Source organism: Abramis brama (assembly GCF_963993115.1).
Source record: "Abramis brama genome assembly, chromosome: 4".
In the NCBI taxonomy this organism is placed as follows: domain Eukaryota; kingdom Metazoa; phylum Chordata; class Actinopteri; order Cypriniformes; family Leuciscidae; genus Abramis; species Abramis brama.
The window spans coordinates 57497924-57506624 of record NC_139966.1 but is presented as its reverse complement, the minus strand read 5'-3'; positions in this window follow the sequence as shown (position 1 = coordinate 57506624).

Here is an 8701-nt window from a genome sequence, read left to right as displayed (position 1 = left end):
TATCTATCTATCTATCTATCTATCTATCACTTGCCTATCTATCTATCTGTCAGTCTATCTATCTATCACTTGCCTATCTATCTATCTATCTATCTATCTATCTATCTATCTATCTATCACTTGCCTATCTATCTATCTATCTATCTATCTATCTATCTATCTATCTATCTATCTATCACTTGCCTATCTATCTATCTATCTATCTATCTATCTGTCTATCTATCTATCTATCTATCTATCTATCTATCTATCTATCTATCTATCTATCACTTGCCTATCTATCTATCTATCTATCACTTGCCTATCTATCTATCTATCTATCTATCTATCTATCTATCACTTGCCTATCTATATATCTATCACTTGCCTATCTATCTATCTATCTATCTATCTATCTATCACTTGCCTATCTATCTATCTGTCAGTCTATCTATCTATCACTTGCCTATCTATCTATCTATCTATCTATCTATCACTTGCCTATCTATATATATATCTATCACTTGCCTATCTATCTATCTATCTGTCAGTCTATCTATCTATCACTTGCCTATCTATCTATCTATCTATCTATCTATCTATCTATCTATCTATCTATCTATCTATCACTTGCCTATCTATCTATCTATCTATCTATCTATCTATCTATCACTTGCCTATCTATCTATCTATCTATCTATCTATCTATCTATCACTTGCCTATCTATATATCTATCACTTGCCTATCTATCTATATATCTATCACTTGCCTATCTATCTATCTATCTGTCAGTCTATCTATCTATCACTTGCCTATCTATCTATCTATCTATCTATCTATCTATCTATCTATCTATCTATCTATCTATCACTTGCCTATCTATCTATCTATCTATCTATCTATCTATCTATCTATCTATCTATCTATCTATCTATCACTTGCCTATCTATATATCTATCACTTGCCTATCTATATATCTATCTATCTATCTATCTATCTATCTATCACTTGCCTATCTATATATCTATCACTTGCCTATCTATCTATCTATCACTTGCCTATCTATCTATCTATCTATCTATCTATCTATCTATCTATCTATCTATCTATCTATCACTTGCCTATCTATATATCTATCACTTGCCTATCTATCTATCTATCTATCTATCTATCTATCACTTGCCTATCTATATATCTATCTATCTATCTATCTATCTATCTATCTATCAAATATGAACAAACCATATCAGAAATTAAAGTTTGAACTGTTTTGTAAAACTTAATCTACTGTCTTTCTTTCTCTCATGTATTTCGAAGTGTTTGTCTTTGAGTTCAACATCTTATTAATGTAGCGTTTCAGAGCTCAGAAAACATGAGCTAATAGTTTTGCATAAATCAAAACAATGGTTGTAACGATAAATTGCTTCATTTTTTCCCTGTCTAAGGTAATTTGCTTTTCATTGTAAACATGAATCTGCTACCTGGATCATCACACTGAGGTGCGTTCATACGCCGCGCCGTTCTCACAGAGAGCGACTGAGGAAACAACTCAACAATCAAATCACACACACACACACACACACACACACACACCACTTGATTTCTCTTGTTGTTAAAAGTAACTTGGATGATGAAAGGAAGGGTAAAACCTTTCACAATGACATTTCATCCAAAAATCATTCTCCAAATGTTGAATCTTCATTCAGCCAAAAACAATCTGCAGGCCGTCAAGCATGAATGTGATGCCAGATTTGGAATAATTGGAACATTGGAAAGAAGAGTGTGTGTGTGTGAGTGTGTGTGTGTGTGTGTGTGTGTGTGTGTGTGTGTGAGTATGTGTGTGTGTGTGATTGAAAACCCCTCCAAGTGGTTCAAATATTAAAACCACGAGGCGGCTGTTGCTTTGCATATTTCACTGCATGTGCTCAAAAATCTGCTGTTTTCCACTGATCCAGAAAAAACGAGTCAAACTGAGAGTTTAATACGCTCTATAGACACACACACACACACAGCACATGACTTAAAGGACCGTAAACAGCATCACTGACATGCTGTTGATTTTCACAGACAATAATTTCGAATGTATAAACAAGCCAAGAACAGTAGTATCCCGACAATAGAAGTGAACGAGGAAAGTTGCCAGAGGGATAAAATCCAGAGATGTGAAGCTCATGTTTTTGTTCAAGCACTTCCATGAATTATTCAATATAAACTTGTCTAAATCATCCTTTTGATGTAGGACTTCTGTTCTGTTCTAGGTGGACGGACTTCTGCGGATGTCTGATCCATGTAAAACACAGTTACGGTCTACACACAACAGTGTTAACAACTAGTTAGTGATTCATTCCAGCGATCACACTAGTGCTATTTTAACACGTGGAATATTTCTGTAGCTTTACTTTCAAAGCTGTGCATTTTGATTTTTTTCAAGTAAAATTCCATTCATCCATTCTAAGGGCCCTATTTTAACGATCTGAAACGCAAGTATCAAGCGCGAAACGCAAGTAACTTTGTGGGCGGATCTCGATGCAAATCTAAAATGTGTTGGTCTGAAGTCGCTTCATTACTCATAGGTGTGGTTTGGGCGTAACGTGAAATAAACCAATCAGAGCGTCATCTCCCATTCCCTTTAAGAGCAGGCGCGCTTGTTCCATGGCGGATTGCTATTATAACGGCGGATTTGCAGGAGCGGTTCACAGCCGAGGAGACCGACGGTCTCGTCAGGGCCGTAAAACACAGAGAAGTGACACTGGGGATGGAGAAACACACCCAAACTAGCTTCGGTTAAACTGGTGTATAATAATTTGGGTAAATGTGTAAGCTAGATTTATGCCTATTTTTTCACATCTTCATGGACACCACAATGATTTCCCTCGTGTGTTAATATTTTTCCTTGTAATAATGTATGGTTTTCTAAAAATGAGAACTGCTGCGTCTGTGTGTAGATGAGAGAAGCAAAGTGTATGTGCGTTGTGCACACGCTACATTATGGCCAAGCATGCGCCCTTAAAATAGCATCTGAATAACATGCGCAACGCGCCACTGACTTTAGACTTTAGGTTTCTCCTGGTTTGTGGCGGAATTGTTTTCTGGAACTGCAAAATAGCACCAGGGAACGTTTGCGCCGGAACACGCCTCCTCTTTTCGCTGAACCGCCCCCGGGAGCGCAAGTTCATTCCCTAATTTACCGACGTGCGTCTGTGGAGGGAAAAGTCCGCTGTGCGTCGGGTGCAAAATAGGAATGATACATGCGTCGGTGTACAGAGTCAGTTGCGCTGGGTGCAAGATAGAGCCCTTAGTGTTTGTTTATTACATTCTGAGGGATTGAAATATTCAGCCTCAGAACAAACCAGAACAAATTTGTCCATTCGGTTTGAATCATTCATTGAACTGATTCATTCAAAACACTGATTCATTCAGTAATGACACGTTGCTAAACAGTTCGGCTGTGGTTTCATACATTGACAGAATAATGTTTATTGAACTATTTTATAAAATCAATATGATATTTGCTATTTGAGCACAACAGCACTTGTGATATTGCTGAACCATATAATTTAATATACGACAAAACTCATGGGAGGAAAATGGCCCTGTATATCTTGAATTAATAAATAGACGCTTGCTGTCAAAGGCCCCGAGTCCAATGAAACGCATTGGTATTCTGCCACAAATTCATGTCAAATTAGACAAAAGTCAACATCCTAATAAGTCATGAACAAAACAACACAAAGCAGAAGAACATGCAAACCCAGACGACATTAAACACAGGCTTACTGGTTGATTCTGCTGAATTCACTGCTGAAACTGTACAACTAGTATGTTGACATGAGGAGGAGAGAGATGCTAATATCCCATTACTGAGCGCTTCCCCTGATCTCAGTATGAAATGTTATTAAACAGAGCTGGATTACACAGCAGACGAGGGTAATCTCTAATCTAACCCCAGCGCCGCCCACATAATCCTGCATAATCTGCCGGGATTACAGACAATAAAAACTTAAATCTCTTTAAACACTACTTTAAACTTTGAGCACACTTCTCAGAGCTCGTTATGAATCGCATGCATTATTAATCAGAATATATTAGCTCTTATAAATTTAAATACTTAGATGCACACGGATTGTGCATTAATTTCCATGGCAACCCACAGCCTGACATTCGAACTCAATAAAATGATCTTTCCTCCCAAATGAGTTCCTTAATGAGGAGGAGGAGGATTTCATTTAATCCGGTTATATATCAGCAAAGTCAACATAAAGTTGCTCTTTTATTTCATTAAAGCCGTAAGAATATTATTGCTCGAGAATGTTCCCGTCTCTCTATTATCAGATTACTTCCGCTTTTAAAGATACAAATGGATGTTGAAACGCTAAACTTAGAGATGCACGGAATTGCAAAGCATGTTAAACATACGTGATCTGAGGAATCATTCACATGCAGAGCACATATGTGAGAGATATTGGGTTCGTTTCAAACCCTTTTTTGTTGAATGCATTGATTTAGAAATGTGCTTGTGCTATTAAATGCAATGCTGCTGTATCTAGTAATATATCTACAAATATATGTCTACAAACATGCATTATTATTTACTCGTGTGAGAGATGACAGATGTTTTTTAGCCTTCTTTTATTAATTTCATGCTGCATGAAATATAATAATCATGACGATATATAAAATCAAAGTCATGGATTCAACAAGAGGCTGATGAGGAAAAGCTGCACCATGAACTCAATAAAGCGAAACCTTCACTAGCCACAGACCAACACGAGGCAAACCATTAACCCCCACACACACACATCACTGCTTATCGCAGTCAAACGCAGCGGTTTGCCATGTATCGAACCAGACGTCGGATCCGATCAATGAGTGCTTGCTGGACAAGGTTTTCCATTTACACACCTCTACGACTCCTCACTCGCTCATATATTATGGAGGGAAATCGCAGGGATGATTTGCTCCCTGTCAAATCTATAAAGACGAATAAAGACACATTACTCACGACAGCCCGAGGAGGATATTAACTAACACTTCTTACTCGCTTTCTAATCTCCTGAATAATAAAACCATGTTACATCATGTGGGAAAGTGGATTATAAACACTCATCATTCTATAATCACTGCGTCGTCTAAACCGCAACATATTTGCTCAAAAATAATCTGTGTCATATGATGTTTCTCAACCCATTACCAACAAATATTGGAAAATAAAACTACAAATTGTTTCATGTTTGAGGAAAGTGTCAATAATAGGGTGAAATCGAACAAAACTGTCAAGAAATGGGTCATATTTCATACCAAAATCAATATAGGCGTCTCTCTCTCTCTATATATATATATATACACACACACACACACAGAAAATGGTATATTTAAATATGTATAATATATATATATATATATATATACACAGAATATGGTGTATTTCATATTTATAATAATGACTAATTATTAAATTATAATATTAATTATAATTACCATACAGAATATGGTATAATATAAAAAAATAAAATAAAAATTATATATATATGCTTTTCATATATAATGTGTAATATCATTATATATAAGTTCATTACATATTTAATTTATGTATTAGACTTAATAATGTATGTATGAATAATAGACTAAAAAAATGTTTTAATGCACATTATAGTTTATTTTCTTTATATATTTTTTCTTTGTAGGGGTGAAACATGACCCAGAATTTCTTAAAGAGATTCAACCAATATCCTAAACGACTTACGGAGAGGAGTAAATGGGTTTGGGGAGTTTTTAAATCACTCGGTTTAAGATGAGAGATGAATCTGATCTACAGAGAGAATGAGTCTGGTCTACGGAGAGAAATATTGAGACATTTGTGTAACTTTAATAAAGTTCTGCTCCGTGCTGAACGCTGAACGCTGTAATTGCTAGATGAGGCATTCCTGCTTTGCATCCCAGCGGATCGTGTCTGTATCAACCCACGGACGTCTGGTTACCTGAGCAACGCATTTCTGCCGTCCCTCCATTCATCACCGTACACTGCATGTGATTCTCAAACACACACCGTTTACCCGGAGATCTTCACACACACACACACACACACTCTTGGAACTCTCTGTTCTTCTGTGCAGATTTGCTGCTGGTTGAACAGAAAAGGTTACCACGCCCTTAAAATGCATTCTGGGAGCTTTCCTGGACTCCAGCAGGAAATTTCAGTGAATCATCGTGTTCCCCATTTGACTCTGAAAGTCAAAATTTCCATTAAAAATAAATAAATAAATAAAAGTTACATTTTTATTTTTTATTTTTTTTATGTTAATGTTTTTGAAAGAAGTCTCTTTTGCTCAACAAGGCTGCATTAATTTATCAAAAACACAGTAAAAACAGTAATACTGTGAAATATTATCACACTTCAGAATAGCTGTTTTCTATTGTAATCAGAAATCATTCTAATATGATGGTTTGATGCTCAGGAAACATTTATGATTTTTTGTGGAAACTTTTTCTGGATATTTTTATGCATAGAAAGTTCAAAACAACAGCATTTATTTGAAATATAATCTTTTGTAATATTATAAACTGTCGCTTTTGATTCATTTTAATGCATCCTTGCTGACTAAAAGTATTAATTTCTAACTTCTAACCTTAAACTTTTGAACGGTGGTGTATATTAAAATGCACTTTATTTCTGTGCACTTTTATTGATCGTGTGGGTAGTTAAAGAGAGCTGTGTTATTACTTTTCTAAGAGATGAGTCACATGATTTTCACTTCAATGTAGGTGAATAAAATCTCATACTTGCACAGAGTAAACCCGAGCCGTATCTAGAGTCATGCAAGGACCCTTTTCACTGGAGCCTGTGAGCAATTTGCTTCAGAAAAAGTGATTTTTGCAGCGGCACAGAAATCGCTCAGAGCAGCTTCAGGTATAATTGCACGTGTACGTGTTTGTGCATGTGTGTTTTTGTGTCCGATTTAATGCTGAAATTCATCACTCTGTACCTGACTGTGTGCGTGTGTCCCGTCTACAGAACAACAGCTGACTACTGCAGATCTGGAACCCAATCTCCATGTGCTCCCTGGGATCCTGTTCATTTCCCCGTCCTGCCAGCACAGAACATGCTTTTCTCTCAATTGCCTGGGAAGAAAGAAAAAAAACAATTTGAGACATTTTTAGGTATGAATTAATCTCCTGAGCACAACCTGCAAAAGTGGCGAGCGCTTCGGCTCAATTGCACTGCTGTCATTGTTTTCTGAATTGATGTTACAGATTCTGGAGCTTTATGTGCTGTTGAACACTGGCTGTATCATGCTTTGGTCCTCCATCCCTCAAGCCGAATTCATATCCTACGCCAGAGGAAAACTGTATTGCTCAAGTTGCATGTTTGACATGTTCCTGGTCTTATTTTTGAGCATTCAGGTGCTGATGGATGGAGAAACAACTGAGGGATTAAAGAGATTTTTCTGAGAATTTTTCATTTCCTCACAGCTAACACAAATATGTTCTAAGAATGATTGCTAATGTTTCCATTACGTTATGAACAGTATTTCTGAATGTTCTCTGAACGTCCAGTTTATGTTGAAAAACATTTTTACTTGGTTATGTGAACGTTCCATTTTGTCATTCTTCAACATTATGGAATGTTACTTTTGAATGTTCTCTAAACATTCCGAAACAAGTTACATTTAAAAAAAATAAACATCCAACTGAAACATTCCATGAACGATGTATAGAACACTCTGTTAAAGTTAAAGTTTGTTCATAACTTTGTCAGAAAGTTAGCTATGTTCTGAGAAAGTTCCGTGTTAGCTGGGATATGGCACACGACCAGAATTAGATATGAATTTGAGCTTATTTTGAAGTTTTTGACAGATGCACCTGTATATCAAGAGCCCTTTCAAGGAAGCTTGAGTCTTTGCCCTTGGCAGTGATGGTCTGTTTGTCTACATATCCCACTGTTCTGAGACATCAGCTGAAAAGGTGACTGGCACTTTGCAAGCAGCTCTGGTCCATCTGGTGAAATTGTGCATTTAATCCAATTTCTGCGGAGGTCTGAATTCATGTGTGAAAGCTGAAATGAGATGCACCTATTATACATACATAGCGGGTCCGGCAATGCAAACGTGGACGGCATGCAAAAAATGGCCTTTTGACAAGGTGCAATTAACTTATGGGATCATTTTTTTTGTATTCTAGCAAAGAAAACTTTGATAAGACACTTTGTTTAGTTTTCCAAAGGGCCACTGAATGTCACTTACACAGACAGCATATGCTTTGTCACCAACAAATGGAAGTATTGTCAATATTTACTCATCATTGTCATTTTAAAAACCCATAATAACAATAAATAATGGTTTTTTTATTTATAAATTGCATTTCCCAAGCAAAACAAGACAAATGGCAACTATAACAAGAGAAAAGTAATCAGAAGTAGGATGAAAATACTGTTAGAAGTTGAGACTTGGTGGAGAAATTATGATGTTATGAAGATTCAAGTGAGCTCCATAATTTTAGTGATCTGCTATGCTTCACATAAAATCTTGTAATAATCAGCTCTTCGTGGATTTCATACCAAATGGGGTGAGTAAAAAAAAAAAAAAAATCAGACGATAATTTTTAGACAATCTATTCCTTTAACAAAGAAGGAGCAAGGTGGAAAACATAATTTTATGCTGAATGGAAATTTAACGTGTTCCCTAAAGCATCCCAGATCAGTTTACCTGTGACTGAGAGCTCTTC